Here is a 13,603-nt window from a genome sequence, read left to right on the forward strand (position 1 = left end):
AATGTGGGAATAGTTTTGGTCGATCTGGAGTGCTGACAGTGCACCAGAGAAGACACACACAGGAGAAAAATCTTATAGCTGTGGTCAATGTGGGAAGAATTTTGCTGCATCTAGAACTCTGACACTACACCAGAGAATACACACAGGAGATAAACCTTATAGCTGTGGTCAATGTGGGAAGAGGTTTGCTGCATCTAGCACTCTGACTCTACACCAGAGAACACACACAGGAGAGAAACCTTTTAGCTGTGGTCAATGTGGGAAGAGTTTTGGTCGATCTTGCCATCTGACTCAACACAAGAGAATACACATAGGAGATAAATCTTATAGCTGTGATCAATGTGGGAAGAGTTTTGGTCGATCTGGAGTGCTGACAGTGCACCAGAGAAGACACACAGGAGAGAAACCTTCTAGCTGTGATCAATGTGGCAAAAGTTTTACTACATCTTGCTATCTGACTATACACCGACGAACACACACAGGAGAGAAATCTTATAGCTGTAATCAATGTGGGAAGAGTTTTACTACATCTGGCTCTCTGACTTCACACCAGAGAATACACACAGGAGAGAAACCTTATATCTGTGGTCAATGTGGGAAGAGTTTTAGTCAATCTAGCTATCTGACAATGCACCAGAGAACACACACAGGAGAGAAACCTTATAGCTGTAATCAATGTGGGAAGAGTTTTACTACATCTTGCTATCTGACTATACACCGACGAACACACACAGGAGAGAAATCTTATAGCTGTAATCAATGTGGGAAGAGTTTTGTTTCATCTAGCGGTCTGACAGTACACAAGAGAACACACACAGGAGAGAAATCTTATAGCTGTGACCAGAGATAATCTGATAAAAGACTTCTGATCAAATATCAGAAAATACATACATGAAGGAGTTGTTTCATGATATCAATGAATTAATGTCACAATGTAGAATGTTTTAACATTGTAGAAGGAGAATTTTAATGATGTCACAATGTAGAACCCTAAATGTTTGTCCCCTGTTCTATTGATTTCAACATGATATGGATATTAGCCTCAGGGGGAAAATCCAGGTTCTGAATTGAGAGAGTTACTGTTTATGTGATTTAACAAAAAGTGATGAACAAAAAAAGAGTTGTTACACTTACCACGTTGGTGACCCACTGGAATCAAAATGCAACACTTCAAAATGTAGCGATCTGTTTTCTACAAATTGTCCTCTAACCAGTGATGTACAAATTATTCCCAGATTCCGTGTGGTTTTTGAGCTGTTAGTTTTAACAGGACGTGCAACCTCATCTCCCTCCTCTCTCACAGTTGATTTCAACATGATATCGATGAGTTATGATAAATAAGTGTTGTGCTCCTTTGTTTAGCGACCCCTAAATTTAAATGCATCACTCCAAAATGTAGCTGACTGTCTTCTGCAGGTTGTCCTCTAATCAGTGAGGTAAAATATATCTCCCATTTCCATGTGTTTTTTTAGTTGTGTTAGTTTCAACAGCACGTACAACCTGATTTAACCCCTAATGGATATCAGTGATTTATTGCTGCTTGTGCAGTTTTATAAGGTGCTTGTTTAAAAAAATATATATGATTATTGTGGCAGATGTTTGTGTATATAGCACATTTTATGTTTACGTTTTCAATTTATCCCAAACTGTTTCTGCATATTGGTTTTTGATTGTGTTTTGGTTATTGGTTATTCAAACTGTGTTTTGACGTTGGGCTATCCCACCCAGCAAAATGTATTTGAAAAGACTTTGAAAATAAGACTATGTAACATTTAGTAATCATAATTATTTATGTAACCAACTGACAATTTTTGGTACAATTATATTGACATTGTTGCCCTGCTTTTATAATATCAGGGTTCATTCTCAGATGTGCCAACCCAAATGTACTAGAGCATGACATTGGGGACTGGTCCCGATCCAACAACATGCCTGTCTAGTGAACCCTGAAAAGAGAGAGAAGCTCTGCAGTGAGGTGTAAAGTTACTACGGATATTGCAGGAGTTTCCTCTTGAAATCAGACATGTCCGTGGTAAGGACAACTTGGTTGCTGATTGGCTCAAGGGTGGGCAGTCAAAAAGATTTGTGTTTTGCTTTTAGCCAGTGCGTTGCCATGGATCACAATTTATTTTGACTGCACGTTTTTCTGTATTGGAGATGAATTTAGTTTGGGCTCGTTCCAAGGGGACGAGAGTTCTAGAAGCTAGTGAGATTTAGGAAGACGAGAGTTCTAGAAGCTAGTGAGTTTTAGGATTCTATAGTAAGTGAACCAAGGTTGGGGATTCTATAGCAAGAAAAAGGTGAAAAAATACTATTGTATATTATTATTATTTAGAAGTACGTGTTTTTTCTTGTTTTTAATTGTTGACAGCCAGTAGACACCATGGTGAAGGTGAAGCATTGTAGTTGGTTATAATGTGAAATGGAAGTTGTTTTCTGTTGGTGGTGAGCAAACTTGTCCAACGAAAATATAGGATATATTTGTTGTCTTAAAGGGGGAAGGTGTTACAGGCTTTGGTTTTTCCATTTATGTTTTGAGGTTGGACTTTAGCACGTCTAGCTCGTTAGCACGTATAGCTCGTTAGCAAGTTGGACGCACTGATTGGTGTCACCTCATTAGTCAATGTGTTACCCCTGTGCTGGCTTGTCCATCTCGTTATGGTTGAATATTGCATCCAATTGTTAATATTTTAATCAATGGATCAATGTTAATTTTAATTGTTTATTCCTGTGAAGCCATTGTGTTGCATCCATGTCTGAAAAGTGCTGTATAAATAAAGCTTGATTTGATTTGAACATATTGCAAAAGAAAGGAACCCAATGACTGACAGTCAACAGACTTAATTTTAATTTTATTTAACCTTTATTTAACTAGGAAGTCAGTTAAGAACAAATTCTTATTTACAATGACGGTCTACCAGGGAACAGTGGGTTAATAACCACTAGGCTACCTGCCGCCCTCTTGCATAACAAATGAGCACATATTTTTGTCCATCTTAGAATGAAAAACAGTATCAATTCAGTATATCTTCCACTATGTCAAAACAGTATCACTTTTCAACCAACCCAGTTCATTGTTTGAAACTGAAAAGTTTTGAAATCAACAATACGTCAAAGGATTCAACAACTGTAAACTGAAACAAACAATTGGATCAAACAGATCAATCCCACTGGACATTAGGTTTCATTCAGACTCTGCAGGGTTTAGATTAAGGAAGGACTAATTAAACTAGGACATTTAAGTAGCTTTCCTGAACGTGGCTTAAATTTGGCTTAGTTAGTCAGAGACTGGAGGCCTGGAGTCAGGTAAGTAAGCCTAAATGAGAACACCTGGGTTAATCCTAATTAGGTTCAGTATGAACACCTGGGTTAATCCTGATTAGGTTCAGTATGAACACCTGGGTTAATCCTGATTAGGTTCAGTATGAACACCTGGGTTAATCCTGATTAGGTTCAGTATGAACACATGCTGTTGGTCTAGTGGTGCTCATTAAAACCCAGAATAGAAAACACCAATACTGGTGTGAATCTGGAGACGAAACAATGGCAGAGGCAAAAATAATTTGTTCAAAAACACTTTAGTGTGCATGAAAAAACACTCCAAAACAAATGTCAAACCATCCAGTTATTGAAGGTAAAACCACACTGCTGCTACTGAGCAGTAGAACAAGCGGGTTGGGCTGCAATTTGCAGTGAATTCAATGGAAATGTGACCACAAGAAGAAACAACAACTTCAGGTGAGATATCTGCATTATTATCAGGATTACAAGAAACAACAACTAGAGGTGAGATATCTGCATTATTATCAGGATTACAAGAAGAAACAACAACTTCAGGTGAGATATCTGCATTATTATCAGGATTACAAGAAGAAACAACAACTAGAGGTGAGATATCTGCATTATTATCAGGATTACAAGAAACAACAACTAGAGGTGAGATATCTGCATTATTATCAGGATTACAAGAAGAAACAACAACTAGAGGTGAGATATCTGCATTATTATCAGGATTACAAGAAGAAACAACAACTAGAGGTGAGATATCTGCATTATTATCAGGATTACAAGAAGAAACAACAACTAGAGATGAGATATCTGCATTATTATCAGGATTACAAGAAGAAACAACAACTAGAGGTGAGATATCTGCATTATTATCAGGATTACAACAAGAAACAACAACTAGAGGTGAGATATCTGCATTATTATCAGGATTACAAGAAACAACAACTAGAGGTGAGATATCTGCATTATTATCAGGATTACAAGAAGAAACAACAACTTCAGGTGAGATATCTGCATTATTATCAGGATTACAAGAAGTAACAACAACTTCAGGTGAGATATCTACATTATTATCAGGATTACATGAAGAAACAACAACTAGAGGTGAGATATCTGCATTATTATCAGGATTACAAGAAGAAACAACAACTTGTGGAATGTGAACAGGTTGGAAGAGCCAGTACACAGTGAGTGTGTGATGTGAACAGGTTGGAAGAGCCAGTACACAGTGAGGTTGGAATGTGAACAGGTTGGAAGAGCCAGTACACAGTGAGGGTGGAATGTGAACAGGTTGGAAGAGCCAGTACACAGTGAGGGTGGAATGTGAACAGGTTGGAAGAGCCAGTACACAGTGAGGGTGTAATGTGAACAGGTTGGAAGAGCCAGTACACAGTGATTGTGTTCCCTCCACATCTGCTATAACATCCCTGAGAGAAGATTCTGCCACCACCTTTCAGCAGAGAACAAAGAAGATGACCATGCATGAAACGTTAACCAGAGAATTTCATGAGCATAAAATGAAATATCTGAAGGAAGAACATGAGATGAGAATTGTCCAGGTTGAATTGGATATGAAGTTGGAAGAGAGAGGTATGATCCTAAAAAGAGACAGTAATGAGACAAAAGTGATGACCAGCCATGGTGAACAATATGATATGTAAAACAATACATGTTTTGGCATTTGGATATTCATGAGAGTATTTTAATCACCACAAACTACATTTTAAACCAGCCTTGGTTTAGTCACTCATTTAATTTTGCTTCACACTATTTGAATTTTGTACAGAACAAACATTATCAAACCAAAAATAAGCCATAATGTACACATTCTATATTTAAATCATCTAGTTGAAGTGCTGCAATGTGAAGCAACTCCGTGTGCAAGTCCTCCTTGGTCATTCCTCAGCCATGGACACATCTGCCTCAGTCACGGACACATCTGTTTCAGCCATGGACACATCTGCCTCAGTCATGGGTACATCTGCCTCAGTCATGGGTACATCTGTTTCAGTCATGGACACATCGGCCTCAGCCACGGACACATCTGCCTCAGGCACGGACACATCTGCCTCAGGCATGGACACATCTGCCTCAGCCACGGACACATCTGCCTCAGGCATGGACATATGGACACATCTGCCTCAGGCATGGATACATCTGCCTCAGGCATGGACATATCTGCCTCAGGCATGGACACATCTGCCTCAGTCATGGACACATCTGCCTCAGTCACGGACACATCTGCCTCAGCCACGGACACATCTGCCTCAGTCACAGACACATCTGCCTCAGCCACGGACACATCTGCCTCAGCCACAGACACATCTGCCTCAGTCACGGACACAACTACCTCAGCCATGGGTACATCTGTTTCAGTCATGGACACATCTGCCTCAGTCACGGACACATCTGCCTCAGCCACGGACACATCTGCTTCAGCCACGGACACATCTGCTTCAGCCACGGACACATCTACCTCAGTCACAGACACATCTGCCTCAGTCACGGACACATCTGCCTCAGTCACAGACACATCTGCCTCAGTCACGGACACATCTGCCTCAGTCACGGACACATCTGCCTCAGTCACGGACACATCTGCCTCAGTCACGGACACATCTGCCTCAGTCACGGACACAACTACCTCAGCCATGGGTACATCTGCCTCAGTCACGGACACATCTGCTTCAGCCACGGACACATCTGCTTCAGCCACGGACACATCTACCTCAGTCACAGACACATCTGCCTCAGTCACGGACACAACTACCTCAGCCATGGGTACATCTGTTTCAGTCATGGACACATCTGCCTCAGTCACGGACACATCTGCCTCAGCCACGGACACATCTGCTTCAGCCACGGACACATCTGCTTCAGCCACGGACACATCTACCTCAGTCACAGACACATCTGCCTCAGTCATGGACACATCTGCCTCAGCCATGGACACATCTGTTTCAGTCATGGGTACATCTCTTTCAGTCATGGGTACATCTCTTTCAGTCATGGACACATCTGCTTGATGCTGATCTCTCATGGGAGGATCAGGACAGTCATGCTGCTTCAGGTAGTTGTGCAGCACAGCTGTAGCAATGATCACCTTGCAGCATCTTCTTGGCTTGAAACAAAGTGTATTGCGAAAACACTGGAATCGATTTTTCCATACTCCAAACACACGCTGGACCATCCCTCTCGTGTGGATATGAGCTCTGTTGTATCTTTGCTGCTCAGCTGTTGTGGGATATATGTCTGGAGTGAATAAAAAGTTACTCTGACCAGATTATTATGTAGTAACTATTAGTAGACCATATTATTATGTAGTAACTATTAGTAGACCATGTTACTATGTAGAAACTATTAGTAGACCATGTTACTATGTAGAAACTATTAGTAGAACATGTTACTATGTAGAAACTATTAGTAGAACATATTACTATGTAGTAACTATTAGTAGACCATGTTACTATGTAGTAACTATTAGTAGACCATATTACTATGTAGTAACTATAAGTAGACCATGTTTCTCACCCTAATATACTCTGACCATATTACTATGTAGTAACTATTAGTAGACCATATTACTATGTAGTAACTATTAGAACATATTACTATGTAGTTACTATGTAGTAACAGTGCTTATATGCCCCCTTTATTTATCCTACGGTTCTGACTTGGTGTACAGGGAGGACATTGTAAGAACGGCCCATGTTCTGAATTCTGTCGCTGTACATTTCAAAAGTGCTATATAGTTATATTGACTGTCAGTCTTAGCTCGCTCATGAATGTCTTAATCGAAATGACCATCTCTGAAACTGAGTACAATGAAGAGTTGAGGGAAATCCTTCAATCGTGAGTTGCACCTTTCCAACGGGCAACAATGTTTGAAAACTCTAAATGAGGAGTGCATCCACCCTGAACATTGATGGTAAACCAGTTGTTATGGTTATGGTACTCCTCAGCATCAGGAGTTGATGGTAAACCAGTTGTTATGGTTACGGTACCCCTCAGCATCAGGAGTTGATGGTAAACCAGTTGTTATGGTTACGGTACTCCTCAGCATCAGGAGTTGATGGTAACCAGTTGTTATGGTTATGGTACTCCTCAGCATCAGGAGTTGATGGTAAACCAGTTGTTATGGTTGCGGTACTCCTCAGCATCAGGAGTTGATGGTAAACCAGTTGTTATGGTTATGGTACTCCTCAGCATCAGGAGTTGATGGTAACCAGTTGTTATGGTTATGGTACTCCTCAGCATCAGGAGTTGATGGTAAACCAGTTGTTATGGTTACGGTACTCCTCAGCATCAGGAGTTGATGGTAAACCAGTTGTTATGGTTATGGTACTCCTCAGCATCAGGAGTTGATGGTAAACCAGTTGTTATGGTTGCGGTACTCCTCAGCATCAGGAGTTGATGGTAAACCAGTTGTTATGGTTATGGTACTCCTCAGCATCAGGAGTTGATGGTAACCAGTTGTTATGGTTATGGTACTCCTCAGCATCAGGAGTTGATGGTAAACCAGTTGTTATGGTTGCGGTACTCCTCAGCATCAGGAGTTGATGGTAACCAGTTGTTATGGTTATGGTACTCCTCAGCATCAGTAGTTGATGGTAACCAGTTGTTATGGTTACGGTACTCCTTATTATCAGGAGTTGATGGACACTTGATGGGAACATGACAGCCATCTAACCAGCCAATCACTCCTGGGAACTGCCCATATTCATAGAATTGCACTTTATAGTTGGCTTGGCCAGCAGCATCAGGAAACTAGATGTAAAGACTTCTCCTGCAGACTTTATAGTTGGCTTGACCAGCAGCATCAGGAAACTAGATGTAAAGACTCCTCCTGCAGACTTTATAGTTGGCTTGGCCAGCAGCATCAGGAAACTAGATGTAAAGACTCCTCCTGCAGACTTTATAGTTGGCTTGACCAGCAGCATCAGGAAACTAGATGTAAAGACTCCTCCTGCAGACTTTGTGAACTATTAAACACACAGTTGCTTCACTGGCACCGACACAAATCACCAAGTCCCACAATGAAAGATTCCAGATGCCAAAAACCTCAAGGATTTAACTCCTATCCTCAAGTACTGGCCTGGCTGGCCTCTGTAGTGCATGTTGGTCTTCATTTAGACATTATAAATAGTCCATGCTTCCTCACAAACAGTATGAAGCAGAAGTTAAACCTGCCTCTTTGAAAGATTAATTTAAGCTTCAATTTAGTCCTAGAGTAGCTCTAATCCTCCCTCTTGCAATCGGCTTTGATTGGTCCAGAACAGGCTAAATCTACCACTATTTTAAGATAAGACAGCTCAAACAAGCATTTTACTCTGGGAATAAGCTTAAGATTTGTCTGTGAAACCGGCCTAAGTGTTTTATATAATATGACAATGTGTTTCTGTGTTGCAGTCAAGAAATGGAACAGCAAGGCCACAGAACATGACATAATCAGAGCTGTGGGAGACCACCTCAAGCCCCTGGTAGAGCCGGGAGTGGTGTTTACCACTCCACCACACCTTCAGCAGGCTGGAAAAGTGGGATTGATACTTTTTTTTCCTTTCATACTAAGATGGACCAATAGTCTGTTGATTGGTCAGTCATTTTGTTGAAATCAAATCAAGCTTTATTTATACAGCACATTTCAGACATGGATGCAACACAATGGCTTCACAGGAAAAAACGAATAAAAAATAAACTGAAATATTTAGTACACAACAAACAGAAGACTAACAACTGAAAGACTAATGGGCAACCTAAGGAAATGCCATTGATTAAAATATTAATTGGATGCAACATCCAACTCAAAATATAAGCTTGTTTTTTAGGAGGGGTTCTGAAAGACACTATGGGGGTGTCCACTGAAAGTTGACTAGTAACAACAACTGGGACCTAAAAGACACCCGCCATGAGACCCACTAAATCTGCCCAAGAAGAGGAAAACAAAAGAAAAACCCACACCAAACTTAAAGACAGGAAGCAAACCAAAAAGGTGGATCAACTAAAGGTGTTGACTCTCCACATCTATCAAGACAACTGGAGCACTGGGCCAGACACTCTTAAATAGAACCTGGACCAGCTCAGGTGAAACACCTTCCCACTAACGAGATGGACAAGCCAGCACAGGTGTAACACATACTGACTAACGAGGTGACACCAATCAGTGCACCAAAGACACATTTCAGTTGAACTGACTAGAAAACAACTTCCATTTTACATTATAATCAACTACAATGCTTCACCTTCTACAATATAAACATGGTGTCTGGCTGTCAACAATTAAAACAAGAAAAAAAAACACGCATTTCTAAATGATAATATACAATCGTATTATTTTTTTTCTCCTTTTTCCTTCTACAACTCTCGTCCCCTTGGAACGAGCCCAAACAAAGCTCAAATCAAATTGTATTAGTCACATGCGCTGAATACATGTGTAGACAAAACAGTGAAAATGCTTACTTACGAGCCCCTAACCAACAGTGCAGTTTTAAAAAAATACAGAAAAAAATAAGAGATAAAACTAATCTCCAACACGGAAAAACGTGTCAAAATAAATTGTGATCAATGGTAACACACTGGTTAAACGCAAAACACATAGTTTGACTGCCCACCCTTGAGACAATCAGCAACCAAGTTGTCCTTACCACAGACATGTCTGATTTCAAGAGGAAACTCCTGCAATATCCATAGTAACTTTCCACCTCCCAGCAGAGCTTCTCTCTCTTTTCTGGGTTCACTAGATAGGTATGCTGTTGGATCAGGGCCCAGTCCCCAATGTCATGCTCTAGTACATTTGGGTTGGCACATCTGAGAATGAACCCTGATATTCTAAAAGCAGGGAAACAATGTCAATATAATTACATTACTCTAGTACATTTGTTAATTGTACCCAAAAATGTGTCAGTTGGTTGCATTAATAATAATCATAACTAAATGTTACATGAAATGTAAATATGAAATATTTGGTTGCATAGTCTTATTTTCAATTACATTTTGCTAGGTGGGATAGCCCAATGTCAAAACACAGTGTACATATCAATAACCAATATGCAGAAACAGTTTGTGATAAATTGAAAACCTCAACATAAAATGGGCTATACTGTATACACAAACATCTGCCACAATAATATTACTTGTATTTTTTAAAACAAGCACCTTATAAACTGCACAAGCACCAGAAACGCTGTTGTTTTGAAAAGTAGCAAAAAAAATCACTGATATCGATTAGGGGGGAAATCAGGTTGTACGTGCTGTTGAAACTAACACAACTAAAAAAAACACATGGAAATGGGAGATATATTTTACCTCACTGGTTAGAGGACAACCTGCAGTAGACAGTCAGCTACATTTTGGAGTGATGCATTTAAATGTAGGGGGTCACTAAACAAAGGAACACAACACTTATTTGTCATCACTCATCAATATCATGTTGAAATCAATTGTGAGAGGAGGGAATAATGTGTACATCACTGGTTAGAGGACAACTTGTAGAAAACAGCTAGCTACATTTTGAAGTGTTGCATTTTGATTCCAGTGGGTCACCAATGTGGTAAGTGTAACGCAAGTCTTTTTTTGTTAAATCACATAATAGTAACTCTTTCATGTCAGAGCCTGGATTTTCCCCCTGAGGCTAATATCCATATCATGTTGAAATCAATAGAACAGTGGACAAACGTTTAGGGTTCTACATTGACATCACTAATATACTCCTACAATGTTAAAACATTCTACATTGTGACAATTCATTGATATCATGAAACAACTCCTTCATGTATGTACTTTTATCAGATTCTCTCTAGTCACAGCTATAAGATTTCTCTCCTGTGTGTATTCTCTGGTGCACTGTCAGATCTGTAGATTGAACAAAACTCTTTCCACATTGACCACAGCTATAAGTTCTCTATCCTGTGTGTGTTCTCTGGTATAATGTGAGCTGGCTAGATAGAACAAAACTCTTCCCATATTGAGTACAGCTATAATGTTTCTCTCCTGTGTGTCTTCTCTGGTGCACAGTCAGATGGGTAGATTGACCAAAACTTTTCTCACATTGACCACAGCTATACGATTTCTCTCCTGTGTGTGTTATCTGGTGTATAGTCAGAGAGCCAGACATAGTATATCTCTTCCCACATTGATCACAGCTGTAAGGTTTCTCTCCTGTGTGTGTTCTCTGGTGCACTGTCAGCTCTCCAGATTGACCAAAACTCTTCCTACATTGAACACATCTATAAGATTTCTCTCCTGTGTGTGTTCCCTGATGAATTTTAATGCCTGATGAGGTGAATCTCTTCCCACAGTCAGAGCAGCAGTGAGTTCTCTTCCCTGTGGATCTCTGCAGGTGTTTATTGAGGTGTTCTGATCTGGAGAGACTCTTCTCTGCCTCTTCAACATCATGAGGTTGTTGAGGCTCCCCAGAGGATCCACGATAGTTAAGTTTCTCTCCTGTGTGAACAACAAAGTCAGACAGATGAGTAAAGGCCCACAACAGCGGTAATCCACTGTAAAAGGTGATGCCAACAGCGTAGCCATGATGTTATACAACAATTGACGTCTGTAATGAATGTTAAAATTATTTGACAATTGTCTTAAAATGAGCAAGAATAGTCATATTTTGTCTTGTTTTCACATTAGTAGTAACATTGATGATTGTAGGCTAGAAATCAGATATTCATGTTGTTGAAACTCTAAGCAGTGTGCCAGATGACTTTTGGTCTCCAATATAGGCCCCTTTCTGTGTTTGCTAAAATTGCGGCACGAGGGCAATTTGATTGCATTAACTCCTCCCTGCTAATGAGGAAACCGATAGTTATGGATGTATTCTATCTGCCTGGAGCAAAAATGGTGAGCAAAGATTTTAGTTTTTCAATGTATTCTGAATGTGAATGGGGGAAAACTCAGGGGAGTAACCTCCATTTCCAGGTTGCTTATGAGTACATTTCACACTACTTTGGATTATAATTGGAAGGCTCATTTGAATGTCCTGTTTAATATAATGTTTGCTAGAGTATTAAGAATTATGTGTAATTATTGAAGAACCGCGTTAATGACAGTATCCATTTGGGTGTTGTCAAAAAAATTAAAATGTTTTTATTTATTTAACCAGGTAGGCCAGTTGAGAACAAGTTCTCATTTACAACTGCAACCTGGCCAAGATAAAGCAAAGCAGTGCGACAAAAAAACAGTGGGATAAGTTACACGTGGGATAAACAAACAAAGTCAATAACACAATAGAAAAATCTATATACAGTGTGTGCAAATGGAGAACAGAGGTAAGGCAATAAATAAGCCATAGTAGCGAAGTAATTACAATTTAACAAATTAACACTGGAACCTGTATTAATGGCACCTGATTGAACTTATCAGTATAAAAGACACCTGTCCACAACCTCAAACAGTCACACTCCAAACTCCACTATGGCCAAGACCAAAGAGCTGTCAAAGGACACCAGAAACAAAATTGTAGACCTGCACCAGGCTGGGAAGACTGCATCTGCAATAGGTAAGCAGCTTGGTTTGAAGAAATCAACTGTGGGAGCAATTATTAGGAAATGGAAGACATACAAGACCACTGATAATCTCCCTCGATCTGGGGCTCCACGCAAGATCTCACCCCGTGGGGTCAAAATGATCACAAGAACGGTGAGCAAAAATCCCAGAAGCACACGGGGGGAGCTAGTGAATGACCTGCAGAGAGCTGGGACCAAAGTAACAAAGCCTACCATCATTAACACACTACGCCGCCAGGGACTCAAATCCTGCAGTGCCAGATGTGTCCCCCTGCTTAAGCCAGTACATGTCCAGGCCCGTCTGAAGTTTGCTAGAGAGCATTTGGATGATCCAGAAGAGGATTGGGAGAATGTCATATGGTCAGATGAAACCAAAATAGAACTTTTTGGTAAAAACTCAACTCGTCGTGTTTGGAGGACAAAGAATGCTGAGTTGCATCCAAAGAACACCATACCTACTGTGAAGCATGGGGGTGGAAACATCATGCTTTGGGGCTGTTTTTCTGCAAAGGGACCAGGACGACTGATCCGTGTAAAGGAAAGAATGAATGGGGTCATGTTTCGTGAGATTGAGTGAAAACCTCCATCAGCAAGGGCATTGAAGATGAAACGTGGCTGGGTCTTTCAGCATGACAATGATCCCAAGCACACCGCCTGGGCAACGAAGGAGTGGCTTCGTAAGAAGCATTTCAAGGTCCTGGAGTGGCCTAGCCAGTCTCCAGATCTCAACCCCATAGAAAATATTTGGAGGGAGTTGAAAGTCCGTGTTGCCCAGCGACAGCCGCAAAACATCACTGGTCTAGAGGAGATCT

This window comes from Salmo salar, chromosome 02, assembly GCF_965601325.2.
Source record: "Salmo salar chromosome 02, fSalSal1, whole genome shotgun sequence".
Classification (NCBI taxonomy): Eukaryota; Metazoa; Chordata; class Actinopteri; order Salmoniformes; family Salmonidae; genus Salmo; species Salmo salar.